This window comes from Schistocerca nitens, chromosome 5 (genome assembly GCF_023898315.1).
Source record: "Schistocerca nitens isolate TAMUIC-IGC-003100 chromosome 5, iqSchNite1.1, whole genome shotgun sequence".
In the NCBI taxonomy this organism is placed as follows: domain Eukaryota; kingdom Metazoa; phylum Arthropoda; class Insecta; order Orthoptera; family Acrididae; genus Schistocerca; species Schistocerca nitens.
Window position 1 is genome coordinate 567,405,971 of NC_064618.1, and position 14,066 is coordinate 567,420,036.

The following is a 14,066-nucleotide window of genomic DNA, read 5'->3' on the forward strand; positions in this document are numbered from 1 at the left end:
CAGTGACACCGGCGTACTGGAGGTGCTTATGTTTCCTTCTAACAATAGGTTTCGGGACGGTGCGTGTGACTGCATCTATCAACATAAAACTAACGCCTCCAGTATGTGCATGTCCCTCCTCATGAAGATCGAGCTTACAGCCTCATGAAATCGTGTCGCTAGCCAGCCGAAGTGGCCGCGCGGTTCAGGCGCTGCAGTCTGGATCCGTGAGACCGCTACGGTCGCAGGTTAGAATCCTGCCTCGGGCATGGATGTGTGTGATGTCCTTAGGTTAGTTAGGTTTAACTAGTTCTAAGTTCTAGGGGACTAATGACCTCAGCAGTTGAGTCCCATAGTGCTCAGAGCCATTTTAACCATTTTTTTTTTCGTGTCGCCACAGATCACCAACTACTGTTACTAATCAGGAAACTCACTTTCGATGATCAAATGGTGATGTTCTCGTGTTCCTTGAAGTCGCAACTAACATGTCTTTGAAGCAAGAAGGCTATAGCCTAGGTCAGTCCACAGAGTTGCCCTGTTTGCAATGAAACTTTATCAATAGTGCGTTCACAAAGTAAACCGATCGATTTTTCTTCATCGTCTGGCCACGTACTTCCTATTTCTAAAGTGAAAACCATAATGCCTGCAAAGACCAATGGACGTCTAATGTTCCGATTATAGTGCTATCGACCTGTTGACAGACGAACGCAGTCTATATCAGGCAGAAAAAGGATCGTTTTAGCAACCGAGAGGGGGGGAAAAACATGGAAACATAAAAATATTTAAAAAGTGCAACAGAGAAAATGAGACAAATTAACGTTTACAGACTGTAAACAGTTAACAGGTGAGAGGAATTAGACGCTTCAGGCAGCAGTGGTAATAATTAAGTGAAGGGAAAATGAAGAAGCGAAAATATTTATTGAAACTGAAAATGTAAGCGTCGGTAGTGTTCACCAGGAGAAAAGAAAACGAAAGAGAAAGGCAATGGATGGAGCTTTTAACTGTTCCTTCATGTCTCAGGAATAAAAAAATGAAGTACAACTAAAAATGACTAAATACAGAAATAAAATTACCTGAATCTGCCATAGTAATTCTTTGTCTGATGGAAGAGGCAGAAACGAGACAACTGGATATACTGAGCGGAGATGCGGAGCTGCGATACTGGAAACGGATTACACCAATATGAACGTGTGTGCAGGCGCTGCGTAGTTCTCTTTCCGCCTTGCGGGAATAAGTTCTTCAAAATTCTTATTTACTTTCGGTTAAAAAGTGAAGGACAGTGAAAGATCAGTGCAACTGGAGTGCAACTGTATAGAATAAGCATTTGCCATAAGACTAGTTCCAAATTTCGAAACTGGTGTGGGGTTCACTTGACAAACACGGTTACACTACACACAATTTGTACAATTTACGCTCCATGGTCTTCTCGTTTTTATGTGATCTGTAGAAACACCAGTTAAAGCAGTTAAAATATGTCCAGTTTCATGCTAGGGGCAATAGTGGGTCGATGGGATAGAGTGACTAAGTTTTATTGCAGGAAGAACGCTGTCTGACAAGATATGACTTGTGGCCAAGTGGAGGTCCACGAGCCATCATGCGATATGAGTAAAGCTAAAACAATATCTCAGCAACGCTACCTGCTGGAAGGTGAGTCACACACAATATACGAAGTGTTGCATCAGACGGCACTGAAGTGTTCCAAAACGTAGTTGGAAGACTGTTGAGTGACTTTTAAATGAGGAGAGTCGTCCACGTTCAACTTCAATAAGATAAGTTCTTTATCTTTTTAACAAGGATGGATAACTTATCGGAGACTTCGGTTGTGTTCTGGATGTTTAGAGAACGTTACACCTCATAAATCACCTCATCCTCGTTCTTGAAATGTCACGCGATGTTTCATTCATAGAAGGAAAGAGGAAGATGTCACTGAATTCGTCAAGAGAACACACAGGAAGAGGCAAAATTTGGTACCTCAGAGAAGCAGCAAATACACTATGTGATCAAAAGTATCCGGACACCCCCAAAACACACGTTTTTCATATTACGTGCATTGTGCTGCCGCCTACTGCCAGGTACTCCATATCAGCGACCTACGTAGGCATTAGACATCGTGAGAGAGCAGAATTGAGCGATCGGCGGAACTCACGGACGTCGAACGTGGTCAGGCGATTGGGTGTCACTTGTATCATACGTCTGTACGTAAGATTTCCATACTCCTGAACATCCCTAGGTCCACTGTTTACGATGTGATAGTGAAGTGGAAACGTGAAGTGACACGTACAACACAAAAGCACACATGCCGACCTCGTCTGTTGACTGACAGAGACCGCCGATAGTAAAAGAGGATCGTAATGTGTAATAGGCAGACATCTACCCAGACCTTCACACAGGAATTCCGAACTACATCAGGATCCACTGCAAGTACTATGACAGTTCAGCGGGAGGTGAGATAACTTGTATTTCGTGGTCGAGCGGCTGCTCATAAGCCACACATCACGCCGGCAAATGCCAAACGACGCCTCGCTTGATGTAACGAGCGTACACGTTGGACAACTGAACAGTGTAAAAACGTTGTGTGGAGTGACGGATCACGGTACACAATGTGGCGATCCGATGAGAGGGTGTGGGTATGGCGAATGCCCGGTGAACGTCATCTGACTGCGTGTGTAGCGCCAACAGTAAAATTCGGAGGCGGTTGTGTTATGGTGTTTGCGTGTTTTTTATGGAGGGGGCTTGCACCCCTTGTTTTGCGTTGCACTATCACAACACAGGCCTACACTGATGTTTTAAGCACGTTCTTGCTTCCCATTGTTGAAGAGCAATTCGGGGATGGCGATTCCATTTTTCAACACGATCGATCATCTGTTCATAATGCACGGCGTATGGCGGATTGGTTACGCGACAATAACATTCCTGTAATGGATTATCCTGCACATTGTCCTGACCTGAATCTTATTGGAATGTTACCTCTTCTTAATGCAGCACTCCGTGAAGAATGAGCTGCCATTCCCAAAGAAACCTTCCAGCACCTGATTGATCGTATGCGTGCGTGAGTGGTAGCTGTCATCAAGGCTAAGGGTGGGCCAACACCATATTGAATTCCAGCGTTACCGATGGAGTGCGCCACGAACTTGTAAGTCATTTTCAGACAGGTGTCCGGGTACTTTTGATCACATAGTCCAGTGTAGAAACAACCGGTAGACCGTCGCTAACCAAAAACATACCGTGGCGTTTCGCCTTGATAGGTTCTCTTAATCTCGTCATTATACTTTGGTGGTACGATCTTGTGACCGCTTGCATAATCTGTTAGTACCACACCAGGGCACTCCCAAAAAAAAAAACATCACCACGCCTGATATTAGTCCGGTCTTCGCCTTTTTCGGAGATGATGAATCCACCTGTGTCCACTGCCTCCTGCAAACCTTTGTCTCGGAATCGTAGTAGTACATCCAGCAGCGGACCATGGTTATTTCGCTACTAGATAAGTCACCTGGATTGCACTGACACAAATCAACATTTCTGCTGCTGCCTCGGGCGTTTTGAATGAATGTCAGAAGTTGAGGAATACAGCAGGCGGCGACCTTCGTCATATTCAGAAAAGTGCAAAAGATATCGATAATAGAGGAGGTGACACGTAAGGGCGAACATGTCCATGATTTAAAACAAATGAAATACAAAATCAAACGGTACATGTAGAATAAACAGAATCTAAAAACATGACACAATTAAAGCAAATTCTTATACGTCACGCGATACAAGCCTGTGAAAATACATGTTTCGTAGCAAACACAACCATGTCAACATATACATTTCGTGCAAAGAAGAACTAGTCTTTTGCAGCCAATAGGAGGCGTTGAGTCAATTCACGTGATTTACACTCCAGTCATGGCCAGACGTTCCCGTGTAGAGCAAGAGACACAAAACAAGAACGGTATCGTGCTTCATATTCTCATGTATTTTCTTGTAATGCATGGCTGCTCTGTTGAAGAAGCTCATCTCACTTTTCCAGTTCGAACATACAGTTACTTATCTGCCGACCGCGTTTCCAGGAGAGTAGAGAAACATTTACGAAAAAGGCCAACAATTGTAACAAAACAGGAATATAATGAGGTCTGGCAGCCAGTCGATGAAGTAAGGAACGTTGGTGAAGATTGTAGTGTGGTAGACGTGAAATTCCTCTCTAAAGATGTACGAAATTGAGTTCACATATGGGAAATGAAACGTATTTTGCTATAGAAGTACGAAGCTATGAGAAACATGTTGATTTGGAGGCAACTACATTCTACACGTCCGGACCGTTATGAAAGTCTTTTCTCAACCGCAAGATGACGTATTTGCCAGTCATCCAATCTCAAATGACAAGAAGAAAGATATTGATCGTTTACTGAAAACTGTTTTTGGAGAAGACTGGCGAAGTCAAGAGTTCTTAAGTTGGTATACATCCATAATTGACGACAAACACACGTTTTTCAACGAAAAAGTAGAAGAAATTGCTTTTGACTGTTGAGAAGATGATTCAGGTTTATATGTTTAAGTGTAATAGTAACCACAGAGAAACTTTCTAATGATAGGGAATGTCGTTGTATTCCCCCATGGTGATTTATAATATTAAAACAAATTTTGAAGCAACCGTAAACTCAGAACGGGGTAAAACACTGAAAAGAACTATCAGTGTTATACTTGTCAATTTATAATTTTTTTCTATGATATCACATTCTAAATTTTCTGCAAATGACTACCGAAGGGATTAATATGTTAAAAATCTACGGATACCAGTCACTGAGTAGAGGTGGAATTCTTCCTACACGTCGGTCAGGGGGCCTGAAGATGGTATAATGTAGTAGTGAAATTGGTTGGTCAAATTAAATAACAATACGAAATTTAGATGGGACGGGTAGACGGGTGAAGGTGTTCTGATTCGACGTTTTTATTTGGGTTTGGTTCCTTTATAGGTAAGCTACGGTATTGTGGTGCTGGAATTTGAATTTATATCAGCACTGTAGACGAGTGACTGCAAACAAACAATGCATTGCATAACTTTATTTTCTTTTTTGAAACGCGAATTAAAACTCTATGAGCACGATTCGTATAAATAGCTATAAGGAAAGCAATGAAGCACATGAGATTGATATTCCAAAGAGTGACAACCGGACAATATTTCAAACGTGAGAAGCAAACACTTACAGACAATTGTATTTTATACGGTTACCGACATGATCATTCAGTGCAGGAGAAAACCAGTTTGTTTGCCAAGTTCGCTATGTTAACGCAATTACTGGATTACCAATTACGGAAATGTGTATTGCCATCTTCAGATCTATAAAAAGAAAATATATCGAGATTATATGTTTACAATCATATAAAAAATCTAGTAGGGCATATGCAACAGCTCAGTGACAGAAATCACATGCCCTTAAAACCGGCCAGTGTTAATTAGATCATACAATGCTGAAAACACTCTGTCACATTAGGACTATACAATAAGCTGTAAAATAACTCTCTTAAAATTCTGCTCATATGGACAGAGACAATCCAAAGGCAAAATATAATACTGAATACCTCTAATAAAAATAAAAACACTCCATGAGAAAGTCGAGCATTACACTGACATGTCGGGTGTGGTGTCATAATGTGTACTCGACTCTAAGTACGAATGGTACCAAAAAACAGATGAATGCCACATCTTGCCTCTTCATAGTATAATGCGACGTGAGCTGCGACAGGATTTGTATTACATAGTGCTGAGAGGTACCACCAGAAGGCGGTTTTCACTGCATGACGTAGATGCGAACTAACAGGATCACACTTCTGTTTAACACTGAAATTAACAGAAAGAATGTAACATCAGAAGAGTATACACCAGTTAATCATAAGAGCAAAGTTTATACAAACTGTATATAAAGAGACACAACATGCTGTAAAGCGTCATGTATAGCTGCCTACGCCATCAGATAAAAACTGGAAACGTTTTGTGATGTAACGCTGACATCACATATTACATACAATAATTTATGACATGAAATATATCTAATACGATTAGCTTTCGGAGAAAGCTATACGCTCCACATTTACATTACGAAACAGGATTTGAAAGCATTGGTCAGTTTCGTACAAGCGTGGGATGACAATTAACAGTTACGTAACAGTAAAACTGTGAAGCAAGTCCCCCACACAGTATGGGATAGTAATACAAAATACACTTCATATTTAAAATATTTTAATAAAAACATGTACCAGTACAAAACTGAGAGGGACGTTTAATAAGCAATGCAACACAATTTTTTCTGAAAGCAGGGCAGTTTTATTCAGGATTCCAGTACACCATATCGCTTGCCACTCTTTTGGCTACAAAACCGTATTTTTAAACACAAACTCCGTATAATGCGACAGCCTGACGCCACTTACCTTAAGGGCCTGTATGCTAGCAGGGTACAGCTCTACTTGATGACGTCGGAGCCTACGTCTTGTTGCGTCAATAATCTGACCATCATCCACGTACAGCTTTCCATGGAGAACATCCTTCTTTGACCAAACAGATCGAAGGCGGAAGGTGCCAGATGAGGGCTGCAGGTTGGATGAGGAAGAACGGCCCAGTGAAGTCTTGTGAGCTCCCCTCGGATGCGCAGACTTGATTGAAGCCTAGTGTTGTTATGGAGAAGAAGTTAGTTTTTATTTTTGTGACGACGAATACGCTGAAGTCATTTCTTCAATTCCACTGCTGTGTGCGGCCAGCTGGCACGTTGGAGATCGGACAGGATTGGGAGATTCTGTATGGATGTTGACAGACGGCTCGCCCAGCTACCCAACGTAATTTTGGTCACTGCCAGGTCTCCGTTGACATTCTGGAAGCACCTATGAGTATCTGCGAAGCTCTGATTTTCAGACAAAAGATTCTCAATAAGACAGCTCCCTGCTTGGAACACACCTCCGCTACAGACGCCATTTTGAAGGCTACCTATAGCGCCACCAAAATCGAAAATACATGAAACTATAGGGGCTGAAGAGGGAATATTCCACAATTTCCCACAGCAAATTCCGCATTTTACCAACCGATATTGGCCAATACTAAAATTTGTTGCACTACTTACGATTCCCGTGAGATCACCGAAGTTAAGTGCTGTCGGGCGTGGTCGGCACTTGGATGGGTGACCATCCGGGCCGCCATGCACTGTTGCCATTTTTCGGGGTGCACTCACCCTCGTGATGCAAATTGAGGAGCTACTCGACCGATTATAGCGGCTTAGATCAAGAATACCATCATAACGACCGGGAGAGCGGTGTGCTGACCCCACGCCCCTCCTATCCGCATCCTCCACTGAGGATGACACGGCGGTCGGACGGTCCCGGTAGGCCACTCGTGGCCTGAAGACGGAGTACTACTTACCGAACGCCTCTCGTACATATAAAATATACCTTTTATTTTTTAAATTTTCGTCTTTACATTAACGTGCCAACATTATATGAGTAAAACTGTAACAGGTTTATAACCAGTAGACACCATTTCCGAGAGTACAAGGTAGGACTATTTATGAGGGAAGTCAACAGAAGTTATACTTACCGACCGACTATGTTATGTAACTGCAGTGATATCTTATTTATAAATCCTGAATCAGCCGGCATGAACAGCAGAATACTTACATTTTATTTGATATTCGTAATGTATCTGTGATGTACGTTACGCCTAAGTATCAGTCAAAGGTTGTTAACCTGCATAGGTCTTAGATATTATGATAATAAGATTGACGCAATACTTACAGTGCTGGGTACAGATATATGCGTAATTCATAAACCCACGAGTACATCACATATGCAATACGAATATTAACTTCAAAAATCGTATTTTTCCTCGTCTCCGTGTCCAAGAAATAGAGAGATAATATCAAAAAAATTTTTTTGGTACAAGAGAAGTGGGTCGGCACTTTTTAGAGAACCAGATGACGAACTAGGCTCTGTTTCTCTGTTCTCTACGAAACACGTGTAAACGTTAGAAAAGGAGACTGAAAGAAGATTTAAGAGAGGATGGAAAACATCTCACTAAGCTCTTTTGGTATCAGCCTTTCCTGGTGTATGTTATTCCTGATGGTATGATGCAGACATTACCAGACTTCTAGCTGTTTTCTACCGCAGCTGCAGAAGACTCACTGGCTTCGAGTCGACGAGGAAGGCTTCTGGAGATACCGGAATACGAGTCGTCAGTCAAAGTGAGAGACAAAAAGTCGTTTGTTGCTATCGGAAGCGAAGGTCCCGGGAGGAGGTGTGGGAAAGCGAGAACTGGGAAAAAAGAGGAATCGTGTGCGATGGAAGTTTGTCGGTCGCCGCGTTTTGCGTGCCCCGGATACGGCGAGGTCGCAGAGTTATACATCTCAGCGACCCCAACCACATCCGACTGTTTTATGGCCGCAACACGAAGCATGCGCAGGAAAGGGATGCGGCGATGGTGCTACAAACATCTGGTTTTGCAATCAGGGTGCGGCTGCTACAGTGCTTTCACCTGCAGTCATGCTAAGACTGAAATATTTGTGTGCGGGCGCTTGTGAAAGTGAATGTGTGTCTTTGTGTGTGTGTGTGTGTGTGTGTGTGTGTGTGTTTGTGTGTGAGAGAGAGAGACTTTTGCAACTGAAATTCAGATCATATCTAAGGATATGTCATAGTATTAGCTCATCGTGGTATTTCACAATGTTAACGAAAACCTGCAACCTGTTTTTCGTGGAATTTGTTCCATATCTTTAATGCATTTAGGAATGACATTATATAACAAAGTAAGCTGCTGGTCATATTCTTCTTGAATTTGAGACATGTTTCATTCATGAATACAGAAAAATTTTAGGTACAAAGGATATTTTAAAACTGTTGTAAAAGTACAAACGATTCTTGCAGCTTGGGTTAATAGCAAGAGTTACGCTTATATGACAAAAAGAGCGGAATATCAAGAATATAATATTCAGAAACAAAGCTTCGTCATGCATGGAGTGCCAGTTATAAATATTCCAAGCAGTACACAAAATGCAGCAGCAAAGAATCATGAAAAACAGTTGACGTAAAACCTCCTAAGCTGTAAATACCGTAGACCTAGTCAGCTCTCAAGACTTTCATTACCTTCACAACAGGATATCCCGAAAATTTCTTCCTCAAATTAAGGTTGAGGAAGAAATTTTTCAGAATGTACCTTTGGAGCACAGCATTGTTTGGTAGTAAAACATAGACTGTGGGAAAAGCGGAAAAGAAGAGACTCGAAGCTTTTGAGATGTGGTGCTACAGATGAATGTTGAAAAAGAGATGAGGAGGTTCTTCGCAGAATCGATGAGGAAAGGAACTTATGTGTTCAAATGAGTGTGAATTCCTAAGGGAACCAACTGCTGAGGTCATCGGTCCTTAGACTTACACACTACTTAGATTAACTTAAACTAAGAGCAACATACACACACACACACACATGCCCAAGGGAGGACTCGAACCTCCGGCGGAAGGGGCCGCGCAATCCGTGACATGGCGCCTCAAACCGCGCGGCCACTCCTCGCGGCTGGAACATATGCAACACTTACAAGAAGAAGGGGCAGGATGGAAGGATGTCAGTTAAGACACCAGGGAATAGCTTCCATGGTACTATAGGGAGCTGTTGAGGGTAAAAATTTTCTGATGTCAAAATAAATAAATAAATAAATAAAAAAAAGTGGAAAATTTTCCAGCTCATCCATGAAGTCAGTGTATCTATCTTTCTCCGGTACAAAGAAATTTTTGCACCAACAAAAAATTTGATCGTCTCGGAAGAATGCAGACAAGGGTTCAGCCTCGCAAGATACACGTCAAACACAGACCGAGGGTGGACTTAATTGAAACAGCACTATTACAATTGTAAGTTGTCGTAGCTGTGATGGAAAAGAACCAGTGCTGCAAGGAGGCAGGCAGCAAACATCATGTGAAAACGTACTAAATCCTTGCTCCGGAAATGATTTTGAGAAATTTTTTCAGAGCCCACATGAAGTGTAAAACGTTACAATATCATACTAGACCTCTTAGCAACAAATAATCTTGAGTAAATAGAGGGCGTCATGATAGATGTGGGAACTAGAAAACACAAAGCCGTTGCAGCGATACTGAATACCGTAACATCAAAATTTACCATAAACACAAAATACATCTATTTAAAAAAGCAGATAAAAATGATAACCGCTTTCATAAGGGACAGTCTATTCCTTTCAAAATAACTACGTAAGAGTGGACCACGTGGAGCTTAAACTCAAAGAAATAGTATTACCAGCAACCGAGTTTCGTACCAAGGAAAACAGTAAGACACGTAACAGACCCCCATTGGTACACAAAACAAGTCAGGACACCGTTGCAGAACAAAAAAAAAAAAGCATGAATGGTATAACGGAACGCCAGATCTCCAAGATTGACGATATTTCACAGAAGCTCGAAATCTTGCGCCAGATCGACAAGAACGCAAAATCTTCATATCCGGCGGTGTTGCACAGACTCTCTAAATTTAGCGCTGAAATAAATGAGAGATACTTTTAATGGTTTCCACAATGAAACTCAGTTTCAAAATACGCCGGAAAATTCAAAGTATGTATTATATGTAACGTATACCAGCTGTAAGACAATCAATACTTGCAGTACGGGATATCATTGGTTATGTTATCTACAAAGAATCACTACAGCGGAGATACTACCCGCAGTTTTCTGCAAATCCATCAGAAAGAACATGCAGTAAGTATCTCAGAATTCGAGACAAGAACGGTTACCAAGGTAAGTTAGTAGATAGCCTCAGTACAGCAACACAAACTAACTCAATAAAGGCGAGTCTTTCAGTCCAGCTCGTATATAAGTTAGTTTTTTTTCGGAAATGCTGATGAAATAGCTAAAGTTTTGGCAGTCATACACAATCGCTCGCTCAAAAAATGAGTTCCATACCTAAATATTGGAAAATTGCACAGATAACATCTATACACAAGAAACGAAATAGAAGCCTTCCGTTGAACACTGACTTACAGTAGGATTTTGGAACATATTCTGCGTTCTCAACAACTCGAACAAAACGCTCTACTGATACATATCGTTCTTATGAAACACACTTGGCTCTTTATTCATACGAAGCTCCCGATAGGGGTCTCTAGATGATTACACATGTTTAGATTTCCAAGTTTTTGACACCGTTGCTCACAGCTGACTTAATTAAATTGCGTGCCTGTGGAGTACCGTCTCAGATGTACTACTGGATTCGTGATTTCCTGGTTGTTCCTAATCCATGTTAACGTTTTAGGCAACAATCTGAGTAGCCCTCTTAGACTGCTTGTAGATGATGCTGTTCTTTACGGTCTAGTGAAGTTACCGGAAGGTCGAAACGTATTTCAAAATTATTTAGATTAGATATCTGCATTGTGCGAAAAGTGACAAATGACGTTAAACAATAAAGAATGTGAGGTTCTATACACGAGTACCGAAAATGATTAGTTAAATTACGGTTACACGTAATCCGAAGACTGTCAATTCACCTACATACCTTGGGATTGCAATTACTAACAACTTAATCTGAAAGCATCACATAGAAAATGTTGTAGGGGTAGATGAACCAAAGATAGCATTTTAGTGTCATAATATTTAAAATATACGCCATGTCCGTCCCCATTTGGAGTCATGTTGCACGGTATGGGGTCCTCACCAGAGCACATCTAAAAAGTTCGAAGAAGCGCCGATCGTTTTTTATTACCTCGAAATGGGAGAGTGAATGTCACGGAAATGATATGCGAGTTGGGCTGTAAACTATTAAGACAAAGGAAGTTTTCGTTGCGGCGAGATATTTTCACGAAATTTGGATCACGAACTTTCTCCAACGAATGCGACAATATCGTGTTGACTCAACCTTACACAGGGTAAATGGCTATCGTAATAAAATAAGATAAATCAGACCTTGTGCGGAAAGTTTGAGTGCTCGTTATTTCCACATGTTTTTCGAAAGCTGAAAGGTCTGGAAATAGTTCGAAAGTGGTTCTATGAACCCTCTGACTAACACTCAAGTGTGAACTGGAGAGGCATATAGTGGATATGCTAGAAAATAGTGTTACTATTTTACATAAGGCGGTGAGAGTGTACAGGGTGGCAGCCAGTCAAGGAAGGCAGAGCCTCTGGCTCTGATTTTCACGACCGGCCACCAACGTAAGTTAACATGAATCGCTTCCACTTCAGTTGCCCATTTCAATTAATTGTTCGATCTCCTAGACTGATCTGAACTTGTTAATTTCCGACCCTAGGCGCGCCCTTTGTACACCGTACATTGAAACATAACCTCTTTATTGCACCTAATTTCCTGTTTTGTCATTTAACGGCAGCCCTGGATGCCCACTCTCTAGTCCTGACCGCTCGACCTCCTGCACTCTGTTATCACGAAGCATATGTAACAACCTTCTCCCTCCTTCCCTGTCCATGTACATTAACATTGGTTACCAGAAGTGGGACCATATACATTAACAAGAGATAGATAAAAATTGGCTTCATAGGTCCGCTGGAAATTTTTGCTCTTTATGCTAATGAACAAATTCCACTTTGAAAGAACAAATCGAAATGATATATATTATTATTATTGGTGTTTTGCTCTTAAAGAGCGCATTTGAACTAAACTACATGGCCAGTTCCTTTTGCTGCCTTCCTTGCTGCCCAAACCTCCCTCATTCGCTCGCTGTGTTTCTGTTTCCGGTCCTTTGTCCATGCTTTTTGTTGGCTTTGTGTCTTCGGTTTCATCTTGATTGCCTTTTTGGTTGCCCATATTTCTTTCATCTTCTGGCTATGATCTTGCTTGCGTTCTTCGGTCCATTTTATGCCTGTTCGTTTGTCACATTGTATCTCATGTAGTTTACTTTTCTTAATGATGTTTCTCAATTTTATTCTGTCGTTTATTGTGTCTGCTGTTATGTTGAGTTGGCTCAGGTCGTTTTCTACCTCTGCCACCCGTTTGTTGTTTCTAGTGGTTACCCAGTCAAAGATCTGTTTGGTCAGCCTGTGTGATGGCATTCTGTATAGGTGTCCATAGAATTGTAGTCTGCGTTTTCTAATCTTTTCTGTGATTGTCTCCGTATGTTTGTACAGTTCCTCTGTAGGTTTCTTGATCCATATTCCATTGTTGTTAGTTGCGCCAAATATTTTCCTAAGTATTTTCCGTTCTACTTTTTCTAATTGTCTGATACGTGTATGCCCTAGGATTAGTGTGGTCTCTGCTGCATATAGTGCCTCGGGGAGCACCACCGTGTCGTAATGGCGTAATTTGGCTTTTTGTGAGATAGACTTCTTGTTGTAATGATTCCACACTACTTTGTATGCCTTGTCCAGTTTAGTCTTTCTTTCTTCGTTTGAGTCTCTGTTATGTCCACTCATTTGTAGTGTTTCACCGAGGTATTTGAAGTTTGCCGTTTTGTAAATCGTGCCATACTTTGTGTTCAGAGATGAGAGTTTCTTTGTGCTCATAAACTGTGTCTTTTCGTAAGAGACCTGTAGTCCAGTTTTGGAAGCGATTTCGTGCAGTTTTTCAATAGCGTCTTTTGTTTCCTTTATACCTTTCGTGACAATCGCCAAATCGTCTGCAAAAGCCAGGCATTTAATCTGTAGGTTTCCTAAGGTTATCCCCTGTTGTGATGTTTCCCATTCTTTTATGACCTTATCTAACACCAGATTGAAAAGGAGAGGTGAGAGGCCATCGCCTTGTCGGACACCTGTGCGAATTTCAAAGGGTTCTGATAGTTCCCCACAGAACTTTACTTTGGAGGTCGTGTTGGTTAAAGTTTGCTCTATGATAGCCCGTGTTCTGTTGTCTACTTTGTATTCTGCTAGAATTTTGAAGAGAGTTTTCCGGTCGATAGAGTCGTACGCCTTTTTGAAGTCAACAAAGGTAATGATCAGGTTCTGTTTGTGTTGTAAAATCATTTTCAGGTTCCAAATTTGTTCCGCACAAGACCGCCCTTTACGGAAGCCTGCTTGGTATTCCCCAATCAAGTGGTCGGTCTGGCATTCTAGTCTGTTCAGTAAAGCTTTAGAGAGGATCTTGTATGTGATCGGTAGTAGGGATATTCCTCTGTAGTTGTTCGGGTCAGTCTTGT